The following is a 12,101-nucleotide window of genomic DNA, read 5'->3' on the forward strand; positions in this document are numbered from 1 at the left end:
GGCGAGTTGCGATATAGTGGAGTGTAGTTGGGGTAGTAGTGCTCTTCCAAATGTATTTCTAATTAAGTGTGTACTCGCTGTCCCCATGCATCCCATTGGTTTTCTTGCTCAATTCATTTGTGCTCCGAGTGTGGCTTGTGCGTGTTGAATGTGTCTGTTTGTCATGCTGCGATCTCGAACCATCCAAACTGCCACGCGTAGCTGCGCTGCCCACACCCTTATTTTAGAGTGTTAAGCAATCTTGCACCCTTTTTTAGGGTATTCACAAGAACACCCTTTTTTTCACCCTTGCACCTTTTTTAGCCAAAACATATTTTAAATGTGTTCGCCATGGGACCAGATTCTTACACCCTTTTGGCCAAAAAGGGTGCAAGAAAGTTAAGTGTGCACGCTACATCACAGGTTCTCTCGTCGGGCAGTTTACCTTCTCGCGCGGCATGGGTAGGCCGCGCGTTGTTCGCCCCGTGGAAGAGCGGTCAGCCATTGAAGAACGCAAACGTTCCCACTAACCGCAGAAGAGGGATCTCCAATAACGTGTATCGAATGGTAAAGCCCTTTGTATCTGTGTAAAGCGGTGGAAAACGTCTGCTTGTGAAACGTTTTTACTGGCGAAAAGGAAGAACGCCCGTGTGCACGAGATTTCGGCGCACGTTAAAGATCCCCAGGTGGTCAAAATTAATCCGGAGCCCTCCTCTACGGCGCGCCTCATCGCCTGCGTTGCGTCGGCGCGTTAAACCCTACAATCAATCAAAATCGAATGGTAAAGCCCAGCAAAGTGAAAGGGTTTCGTTTTGGTCGATCTATGGTTTTGCGTTTTCATTTCAGCCATTGCGTTTTGATTTTGGGGTCATTTTTCTTTGCACTGGGGTCAAGCCTCGGGTGCATCCCTGTTTCTGGAGGGAAGGGGTTCGTTATTGTTTAATGCTAAAGCATTAACGGCCCAATGAGCAAAAAACGGGTCATGGTTTAACGCCAGTAAATCTAGTTATCATCAGCGAAAGATCTATTGGCCTGGTTTTGCAAAGACTATGCCCACAGTGTTTTGTGAAATTTAGGCTACCTGATGACTGAATTCAGCCTGCCGCTTGCGCTGAAGCGTTCGCACAGCCAACTGTGCCGGCGCGCCGTCCATGGCGAAGCTGGTCGACCGAGCGCCGGTGAAGCAGCCGATAGGGCCGACAGTCACGCAGTACAGCAGCGGCGAGGATTAAGGTCCCTGTATTTTTCAGGGACCTTAGCGAGGATATGATCCAAGCGCAGCTGCGACGCCCCTCCGCAGCGGATCACGTGGCGTGACGTCATGCCTGCCGCACTTGCACTCCGGCGGCTCAAGATCATTGCGACGCCACGAATTACCTCGCGAGGCATGGCATATAGTAGAGCATTCGCTATAGAACTCGGCGTCGTCCGGTGTCTATAACAGGCTCCTAAATTACTTTCTAGTGTGCAGCACTTAAGCGCCCGCTACTGTGCTTTGGCGACGTCGCTGGCCTCGTAACCGTTCGAACGGAGGAAACACCGAAGACAGAAGGAAAACGGGGAAGGAAAGAGGGGCGAAAGTGTGAGGGGGAGCGCAGTATGCCGAGGCAGCGGGAGACGCTCCCCAGCGGCGACGCGCTACGAGATAACCGAGAGAACACAGAGCAGAAAAGAGGAGCATGAAGGTACGACGAAAGTGTGAGGGGGAGGGCAGTATGCAGAGACCGCGCCACAAAAGCCCAGCATGCGTTGAGTGATGCACCTACATCGATCCTTCGGCGTCCTCCTTGTTGCGTGGCTCATCCGACCCACGTGACATTTTCTCGGGAGATTCAAACCAGAGAGAGACTAAACATATTTATTGTTTCCTAGTACATGCACAGTATTAAGGGTTGCCTTCTCATTCCACGAGTCCATTGGCACGGGCCGCGTCTTCTGCCCTCTCCACAAACTTGCGCTGGACGTCGAGGGAAGAGCTGGCCAAGGCGCTCTCCCAAAGCTCATAAGTGTGAAAGGGATTGGGCGGGTCAAGTGGACTTCGTGTACAGCCCCCGACCATATGAAAGAGTGTCCCGGATTCCCCACAGAAGCGGCACAAACGGGGATACAGGTTGGGGGCTATGTAGTGGTATCTGCTCGCGTGGGGGTAAGTATTAGTTTTCAGGGCGCGAAGTATTTTGTCGGGGCCCTTGGGTAGTTGTTTGTGCGGTGAGGCGTACGTTTGACTCTGTAGCCGATAGTGCGCGGTAATTTCATAATACGACACACGAGACGGACGCAGGTCTTCGTCTGCAGGTGCTTGGCCGGTCAATTCTCGAGCTGTGAAATGGGCAATCTTATTCCCAGACACTCCAATGTGCGCAGGCACCCAGATTATCTTGACGGGTCTCGCTAGTGGCTTCTGTTGCAGTATTTTAAGTGCAGCCTTGTGTATTCGGCCGCAGGAAAAGTTGCGACAAGCCTGTTGAGAGTCGGTAATTACGGCCTCAACTTGAGTTTGGGTAAGCGCCAAGGCAATGGCCGCTTCCTCGGCGGGTAGGGGGTTGGCTCGGTCCAATGATACGCTGGTGCGGTGCTCTGGCTTATGATAGCTGTCGCTTCTGAGGCCCGCCTTTCAGTATAGAGGGCCGCGTCCAAGCAATTTGTCTGTCGAAGTGCTGATTTGTAGGCTCAGAGCCTGTTTGTAGGCTTTTCTTATAACGGTGTCCAGTTTCTTCAGTTCCGTTGTTGAAAGCAGAGCCTATGGTATGCATAAGTGATCCGCGAGACGACGAAGGCCTGTACGAGTCGGAGTGTATCAGATTCGCCCCTTGCCTTAGTTGTTATGCGCTTGAGCATGTGTGTGATTTGCTCCGTCATGGTCTTGATCTTGTTGATTGCCGTGATATTTTTCTTGTCAGCCTGAAAGGTGACGCCGAGTATCTTGATGCTTTGAGCAGGGGTGATAACGTGCCCATCTATGTGTATGTTGATGGTGGGTGTCCCTGAAGGTTGCTTTTTGGTTGAAGACGCGAGTAATAGTTCACATTTTCAAGGGGTGCAGCTCAGTCCACGTGACCTTGCGTAGCCATTTACTACGTCCGCTGCTTCCTGTAGGCGCTCCTCCATTGCTCCCAGTAAACCCGTGGTGGACCAGATGGTAATGTCGTCCGCGTAGACGCCACGATTTACACCATGAATAGAATGAAGTAGTGCAGGGAATCCTATGAGTGATACTAATCAGGAGGGGAGATAGTACAGCCCCCTGGGGAGCTCCACGTCCTCCTATTGAAAAAGGGTCAGTGGTGTGGTTCCCTACTTTGGGTATGGCTTTCCGATCTGTGAGGAAAGACTTGACGTACTGGTAGGTCTTGACTCCGCAGTCCAGGGTGTTCAGCTTTTCCAGGATGGCCGTGTGTTTCACATTGTCGAAAGCACCCTTTAGATCCAGCGCCAATATAGCCGTCAGGGAATTACGGGTTGCGGGTATCATTGCTTCTTCTTTGAGCTGGAGCAGTGTATCCTGCGTTGATAAGTGGTGTCGGAAACCCACCATTTCTTAGGGCAGTTTTCCCGTGTCTTCCAGGAAGGATTGAAGCCTTTTGATGATGATGTGCTCAGGAGTTTCCCTGCCCACGAAGTAAGAGATATGGGATGGATGGGGATCAGCCGAACTTCCACGGTCTTCCATTCCTCAGGTATGGTTCCTGCCTTCCAGATATTGTTGAAGTAATTGGTAAGCTCTAAGAGCGACGGGTCGTCAAGGTTGACAAGCATCCTATTAGATATGTGATCCATTCCTGGGGCCGTGTATCTCCACAAAGTCTGTATGGTTGCGGTGACCTCGTGGAGTTGAATGTCATCATCAAGCGCCGGGTTTGGTGCTCCTGAGCACGATGGCAGGGGTTCTGTTGGGTGTGTCTGAAGATACCTGTTCTTGAGGGCTGTGAGCAGGTCTCGCATGTCTGCAGGAAATTGGTGTATGATTTTAGCCATGTTGTGTTGGGACTATAGGTTTTGCTAGCTGAGGAGTTGATTAAGTAACGGAGAAGCTTCCGATTTTTGCAGTGGTGAATGTGCCTCGCAGGCCATCGCATGAAGATTCGAACCCGATGGCAAGAACCGTTTGTTCTTGGCAAATCGACGTTGACGTTGGTCTTGCGAGTCCGTATGGTGTAAAATCGAATTATCTATTAGGAAGACGTCATCTGTTTGCTCTTATTATCGACCACCGGGTAGCGCAAGCGCAATAGTGACAGAGTTTTATCATGTATTAGGTTCGACTGAGGCAGAATAGCTTGTTAGAGGGGGAGATTTAAATTACCCTGAAATTAACTGGAAAAACCGTGAAGGAACCAAGGAGCACTTGTATTCGGCCGCGGGGAAAGACATAATAAATTTGCTGCAAAACTTCGCAATAGCCAAATGGCGATGGAGACGACACAGTGGGGGAAACGTTTCAGATTTGTTACCGACTACTCAACCGGCTTGGATCAAGTCTATGTTGACCCTAGATTTTCAGGCGCTTTCCGAAACACTGACTATGAGCGACCTATGGTTAAATTTTAAGTCTAAAATGCCAGAGCTACGTGATCATTTTGAGCCGTCTTGGCCACAGTCTCCACGACGTGGCAGGAGTAAGAGTACGTGGTTTAATGCTGAAATTCGCTCAGTATGTCATACAAAAGAGAAGGTTTAGAAAAAAAATATAGAAAGAAACCAACACCATTATCTTTTTCGAAGTTGCGGACTGTTAATAAGCTTTTGAAAGCAGAAATTCGTAAAGGAAAGCAGATATTCTTTGACTCCTTTTCCTCAATATTAAAGAAAAAGCCTAAGGAGTTTTTGCGTTACATAAAAAGAAATGGTAAGGATAATATCACTATTCCGCCGCTTAAACATTCGAAAGTATTGGTGGTAGATGACCTTGGAAAGTCTAACTACTTTATTGTTTTTTTAGCTCTGTATTCTCATCTCTTACAGCTCTTACCATTTCATCCGGTCCAGTGGTGAGGGACATTATTGCCATGGAGGAAATCCGAGTAGACGAGCACGGAACAACTGTCCTTCTCCGATCATTGAAGGGACATGATGCTGAAGGTCCTAGTGGATTGCCCAGCAAGATGCTAAAGTTGTGCGCACAATCGGTTTCGGCTTTCTTGGCTGTATTGTTTACAAAATCGTTGGCCACATGTTCCCTACCGGACATGTTCCCTATCGCAAATCGGGACCACGAGATTTGGTTGTAACTATAGGCCAATCTCCTTTACAAGCACTGTTTGCAAAACAATAGAGCATTTTTTCTACACAAACATAATGAAGCATTTGGAGTCCCATTCATTTCTCAATTCGAATCAGCACGACTTTCGCCATAACTCAGTTAACGGAATTTCTTCATGAAGTGAGCGAAACTGTTGACAGCCACTCTGTTATAGATTGTGAGTTTACAGACTTCAGAAAAGCCTTCGACTTGGTTTGCCACGCGTTGCTTTTGCAAAAAAATGCGGTCTTTGAACGTAAACGCGCAAGTTGTCAATTGTATTGAAGAATACTTAAATTTAAGGCCTCAACTTGCAACTATAAATGGGTCACAGTCGAATGTCGGTGGTGTCACTTCAGGTGTCCCACAGGGGTCCGTCCTAGGGCTTCCGCTGTTTTTTATTTTTATAAATGACATTCAGAAAACATTGGCTTATCCATGCGTTTATTCGCAGACGACTGTGTAGTGCACCGAGAGGTGAAACATGTCGACGACAGCTGCGCGTTACAGCGGGATTCGGATAACATTCAGCTGTGGTGTCACAAATAACACACGACATTAAACCTGAAAAAAAAAACTGTACACGTGTTTTCCGAAGCAAAGAAATGCCGTGAAAAGGGCTTACGCTATAGACGGGTACTCGTTACAAACTGTTAGTGAGTTTAAGTATCTTATCTAGTGACACTATCAGTATCTAGGTGCCTTCCTTTCACCGACACTGTGCTGGCGTCTTCACGTAGATTTTACAACTCAAAAAGCCTGTCGTATGTTGGCCCTCCTGCGTAGAAACACCAGAGAGTTTCCCCAAAGTTCGCCTGAGCTATCATATAAAACCTATGTACAATCGGTATTGGAATATGCATGCACTGTGTGGGGCCCACCAACAGCAAGGGATAAAACAAAATGAGAAAAAAAAACAGAATTGAGCAGCTCGTTATGTTTCCGGAAATTACGCGAGACTTCACAGTATGACAGAACTAACAAGAAAAAAGTTGCGGTTAAAGTTATTTCATAATATTTACTACAGTCAAGATAGGATACGCCGCGACAAGTACTTACTTTCGCTACACTTCATATCGCAGCGACTCGACCACAACCGTAAAGGACGTGAACATCAGAGAAAAACTCTTTCTTTCCCAAGACCATCCGGGAACGGAACACCATACTGCAACAGTCAGCATTGTTGATAATGAAGCGTTTGTGAAGGCTTTGCGAAAATGTGTGCGCGCATGTATTAGTGTAAATTGTACGTTGTTACTCTGTCTTTGTATGCATCGTAATTTTCATGTATGTACCCCTCCACTGTAATGCCAGTAATGGCGATGTGGACAAACAAACAAACAAACAAACGAATAAATAAATAAATAAATAAATAAATAAATTGCAGCAACGGGCTCGGCGGCGGGGAAGCCCGCGCCGGCGTGCGTTCACGGTTCACTGATCACGCGCTCACTTCCTGAGACGCAGCAGCTATGCGCCGTGACCGATAACTGCAGTTCGCTCTGCGCACAAATTTGATTGTAGGGTTTAACGCACCGACGCAACGCAGGCGATGAGGCGCGCCGTAGTGGAGGGCTCCAGATTAATTTTGACCACCTGGGGATCTTTAACGTGCGCCGAAATCTCGTACACACGGGCATTTTAGGGGCGAAGCTCCTTAAGTCATGGGTCTGTCCATCCCTTGTGTCTCGTGGTACGTGACCGCCGCATGCTTTCGGAGATGTCGCAAAGTGGGCCGCGTTGCACGCACAAGAACCGGCTGCAACCGGCAGCGCAAACTCGGCACCGGGAGCGCGAGCTTGTCTGTGTTCGCCAACGGAGGAGCGAGCGCGCGTGCACTGCGAGGGGGAGATCACGCAAGAGATCACGCCACGAACGCAGGCAGTCGTTGTCGGAGATAGAACGAGACGCAAGGACCTTTGCTCGTTTCCTCTCGTCTTGTTCGGGCACAAGTTCGCCCTAAATAAAAGTTCTTTCTTTACCGTTGTGTCCCATCCTACGTGACAAATTGTGGTTGAGGTGCGGGGTAGTCCTCGATGGCGCGGGGTCTTTCACCAGGTCTGGGCCTGGGAGCATTGACTCCGAAAATAAAAGTTGATTTGTACAACGTACGCACACAGTCTTACGTCTTTCGTAATGATGTAATGGGCGAACTTTCACGGGAGAGTTACGGTTACCGATGATCTCCCCCTCTCGAGCTTCGCCCCACTTATCATCATTCATTCCGTGGATATGGCGTGATTTTTTTTGCTTTTCGCCCCCATCAGAAAAGCGACTGCCGCTGCCGGGAATCGAACCCGCGACCTCGTGCTCAGCAGCGCAACGCCTTAGCCACTGAGCCACCGCGGCGGGTGCGCACAAATTTCACATTAGGCAGTACAGTAATCGTCAGACATTTTTTTGTTCGTTTCTGCGAGAGCTGTAGGAGGGAACTACATGATTATGGTTATATAACGTCACTGTATATAATAAACGAGATCGCTGATTCTCTATGCCGTCGCATCCGTCCCAGAAAACGGTTGAAGCTATGTTCACGTGCATGTGATCCTCAGTTTAATCGCTCAGAACCGCTTGGTCGCGAGAAAGGAATGTCGATTCCTTGGTCTGACAATTGCCGTTTCTGCAATCAACCTGACACCATTGATCATTGTTTTGTTTTGTGCCGGGAGGCGGTGTTTTTCTGGGATGTGTTGCAACGAACTCTTAAAAAGTACATGGACATTACCCCTTATACAATTCGGTTCTTGCCTTTTAGAGATGTTACTCGAGTCCCCTATGATATATTTGTTGTGATGGGATTGTGTAGCTTGTGGAAGTGCCGCATGACGGACAGGCACGCGGAACCCCCTCGCCCAACGAAGTCCATTTTTCGGGAGCAAGCTGCGTTGGTGCGGAGCATTTATGCGGCGCAAAGTGACCCACCAGAATGACTGCATCTGTTGGACGCGTGCGTCTCCTTGCCAGAGTTTCAACGGACGGCTTATTTTAGCTGCAGTGATGTGCATCTTCTTGGATGACTCATAACTTTTGTAGGCTGTATTAAGGGCAGTTTTCCATGCAGTAAAGAAAAAAAATGGTCTCGTAGTGTAGTAGTTCCGCTCCTGCGAAGCGAACATCCTAACCCGGGTTCAAATCCCATTACCGCTTTTTTTAATGCAGAGCATTTCTTTAACTCACGATGTTATGCGTCCGTAACTCGGCGTCCGCAGCCAGCCAGCACGTGCGCCCCTCCCCCGCTCCTCCTCGCTCTCAACAACAGGTGCGGGCGCGCATGCGCGTGCTCCGGCGCTGAAAGAGGCGTTGCAGCAGCAGGTGCTACCTCCTCTCCATCTACTGCGCGCGCTACGAATATACTCGTTGCCCGAGCGAAGGATCCGCGGCCCGACGTTGACGTTTGGCCGCGGCTTCTCGTGCACGAAGCCACGAAGTTCGGCGTCGGCAGCGCGCTTCAGACGCTTGCGTTCGGCGTCGGCAGCGCGCCGTCTCGCCGCCTTGTCTTCTGCCGCCGTCGACGAAGAGGATGGCACGATGTCTTGAACTGGTACTGCAACGCTGACGTTGGCTCGCGTCGCGGTACTGGTTAAAGGTGTTGCTTCCATCGCTTATGAACTTCGACGATGGCGCACTGCCCTCCCGAGAGGGATAATAAGAAAGAAAAGAAAAAAAAGAAAAGAATAATAATAATAATAAAGATCCAACCGATTGCCCCGCAGAGAGGGTGGGGTGCAAACGATGGCAATAAATAACACGTTACGTACTTACGTCTCTCGTCTCTCTCTCTCTCTCTCTCTCTCGTACCCGCCGCGGTGGCTCAGTGGCTAAGGCGTTGCGCTGCTGAGCACGAGGTCGCGGGTTCAATTCCCGGCCGCGGTGGCCGCTTTTCTGATGGAGGCGAAAAGCAAAAACGCCCGTGTGTACGAGATTTCGGCGCACGTTAAAGATCCCCAGGTGGTCAAAATTAATCCGGAGCCCTCCACTACGGCGCGCCTCATCGCCTGCGCTGCGTCGGCGCGTTAAAACCCTACAATCAATCAATCTCTCTCTCGTCTCGCAACCCAACTACCCAACCCCTACGACAACAACAACTACAACTACCACCGCCAACTACCACAACCTACGCCACGCGACCACCCCCAATGCTCTGCATTTACTCGTGTCCCTCGCGCGGGGGCATGCGACGGAGGTTTTTTTCATTTTCAAGGGTTTGTCATATTTGAATATTAACATTTGTTATCACACATAAAATCTATTTATGATATCTTTATGCATTGTAAATGGGATTTCGGGTGTTATCGTTGCCTTTTGGTCAGTTTCAGCTACTGCTTCTTGTACTTTTTTTTTCGGGTTTTCCCCTTTTAGGTCGGTTTCGGCTATTTCTGTTGAATATTTTTCGACGCCTTGGTTTTTAACCATTGCAGGTCCGTTTTAGCTGTCATCTATTTCATTTCGGGTGGTTTTGTATGCTTTAGGTACGTTTATGCTGTGATGTAACCTCCAAAAGCAGCTCAGGTGACGGCTGGCTGTACTTACTAGGAAACGCATATACGCGTCCTGCGCTGCCAGAGTCCATTATTTTCCTACGGCGTCTAATTCTCTTATTTCGTCTCTCCATCGAGTTATTGGCCTTCCCGCTTCTCTTGAATGATAAAGGTAGCTTACTTTTTATTATTTGGAAGTGCTTGCCGAGTGAACTGCAACCCATACCTATTCCGCGCCAGATTTCTTTCTCGTGGTTGGGATCAGCACTGACAACCTCTCATAGGTAGTTAAAAACTTCTACTTGTTTTAGCATTAGGTTTCTAATGCTGAACAGGGAGTTTTCGGCATGATTAGTCATCCCGACTTTAGATTTGTTCATATTTATTTTAGCCCCACGGCCTTGCTTTCTGATTGTAGTTCCCGGAGCATTTCTTGCAGGTGTTCTGCAGACTCACTTATCGCACGACTGTGTCGTCTTCAGATGGCTCAAGTATTATCCGTTTTGCCGTAATGCTGTACATAATTTCTACAACTCGATTGTCGGGCGTTGTTCAATGGAAATAAGAAGAAAGACGGCGAGAATTGACTATACAGTTCGGCAATTGCATAGAAGTGCAGCATAAGCCAGTCGCGAGCTTTCGAAGTCGCACTCAGGATGGCACCTTAGTTTCCCAAGACGTCACCGCCTTCGACGAGGCCCGCACCGCCCTGGCCCGCATGGTGCAGACGATGCACCCCGACACTCGCGTTGTGAGTGGCCTGGCCCCACAGGCAGCACGCATCAGCAGGGATGCCCGCTGCCTGCTTCTCCTCATGCGGCTCGACTGCTGCAATGTGGCGGAGCGCCTGCACCGACACGGGCGCAAGGGCTCCCCTACATGTGTGGACTGTCCGGAACCAGAGGCGCTGGAGCACCCACTCTGCTTCTGCCCCCACCACGCGGGCCCGAGAGCAGAGCTCCACCGAGTGCTCCAGCGTCGAGGCCTTCCCAGCGCCGGCATGGAGGACCTTCTGTTCCCGAAGGGGCCTGCGGCAACCCAACGGGAAGTCTTCGCCCATCTGCTCCATTACATGGAGACGACCGGCCTCACACAGCGGCTGCAGCCCGGAGTGCAGTGCCCGGTCTGATTTGCCCGGACTGACAGCTTTCTAGGACTGACAGCTCTCTCTCTCTCTCTCTCTCTCTCTCTCTCTCTCTCTCTCTCTCTCTCTCTCTCTCTCTCTCTCTCTCTCTCTCTCTCTCTCTCTCTCTCTCTCTCTCTCTCTCTCTCTCTCTCTCTCTCTCTCTCTCTCTCTCTCTCTGTCTCTCTCTCTCCCTTTGTCTCTCTCCACTTTATCCTGTCACTCCCCCTCTGCTTCTCTTCCGCAGCGCTGGGTTGTAATATGCAGATGAGCTCCCTGCCGAGCTCAAAATATCTCCAGTGCCTTTCCTTTCCCTCTCCCGCCAACCCCCCCTCCCCCTCACTAGTTTTTGCTGTCGCGAGCCAGATCTAAATTATTACTCGTACCGATCGCCTCTATACCTATATATATTCTGCTGCGAACCAGAAACAATCGATCATTTTTGTTCTCTCTAGACCAGTGGTTGTCCTCTATTCCAGGAGGTACTTAGAAAACACACGCAGTCGGTTGAGCCTCCCTCTGCCCTCTCCCCTAATTTTATCGTTCGGGGCGATACTGGGTTTCTGCCTCTGGGATCTTCAGTCATTCATTTTTGAATCAGGTCGTTTCATGTGCCAGCTGCCACGTGGCCCTGCCGGATTCCACTTTCAAACCTAGGGCCGTTTTTGTTCCCTGCCTCGACTGCACCACATTCCCTTTCCGTTGTATTTGCTTCCTAGTTTTCTCGCAATTTGTTTTATTTTTATTTCTGTTTATACTCTCCTCCCTTATGTTTCGCCAGGCGGCTACTCGTAACGCTTTCCTATATATATATATATATATATATATATATATATATATATATATATATATATATATATATATATATATATATATATATATATATATATATATATATATATATATATAGGTCGGCAGTCTACAACGCCAAAGGAGGCATAGGGGTGTGGTTAGGCTCTATTTTTTACTACGGTTAATGAAGTTAAGATTTTTTTTTTAAATATAAGGAAGAAAGAAAGAAAGAAAAACACGCGCCCAGAGTGGGGACCGAACCCACACCTTTCGATTAGATCTCGAATGCCTTACCAATTCGGCTATCTGGGCGACTGTGTTCTCCTTCACTTTCTGGGCTATTTATATTTACTAGAAGTGTATCTGACGCTTGAGGGTGGTAGCCAGCGCCACTATGACTACACGGGAAGAAGGGGACCTTCTTTTCAACCCCCGGGGCGTGACTCAAACGTCTACAGCCTGTCATGAGTGGGTAACTGGCGGGAAGCCC

Source organism: Haemaphysalis longicornis, unplaced genomic scaffold, assembly GCF_048455015.1.
Source record: "Haemaphysalis longicornis isolate Haplotype H1 unplaced genomic scaffold, Haemaphysalis longicornis Haplotype H1 scaffold_12, whole genome shotgun sequence".
In the NCBI taxonomy this organism is placed as follows: domain Eukaryota; kingdom Metazoa; phylum Arthropoda; class Arachnida; order Ixodida; family Ixodidae; genus Haemaphysalis; species Haemaphysalis longicornis.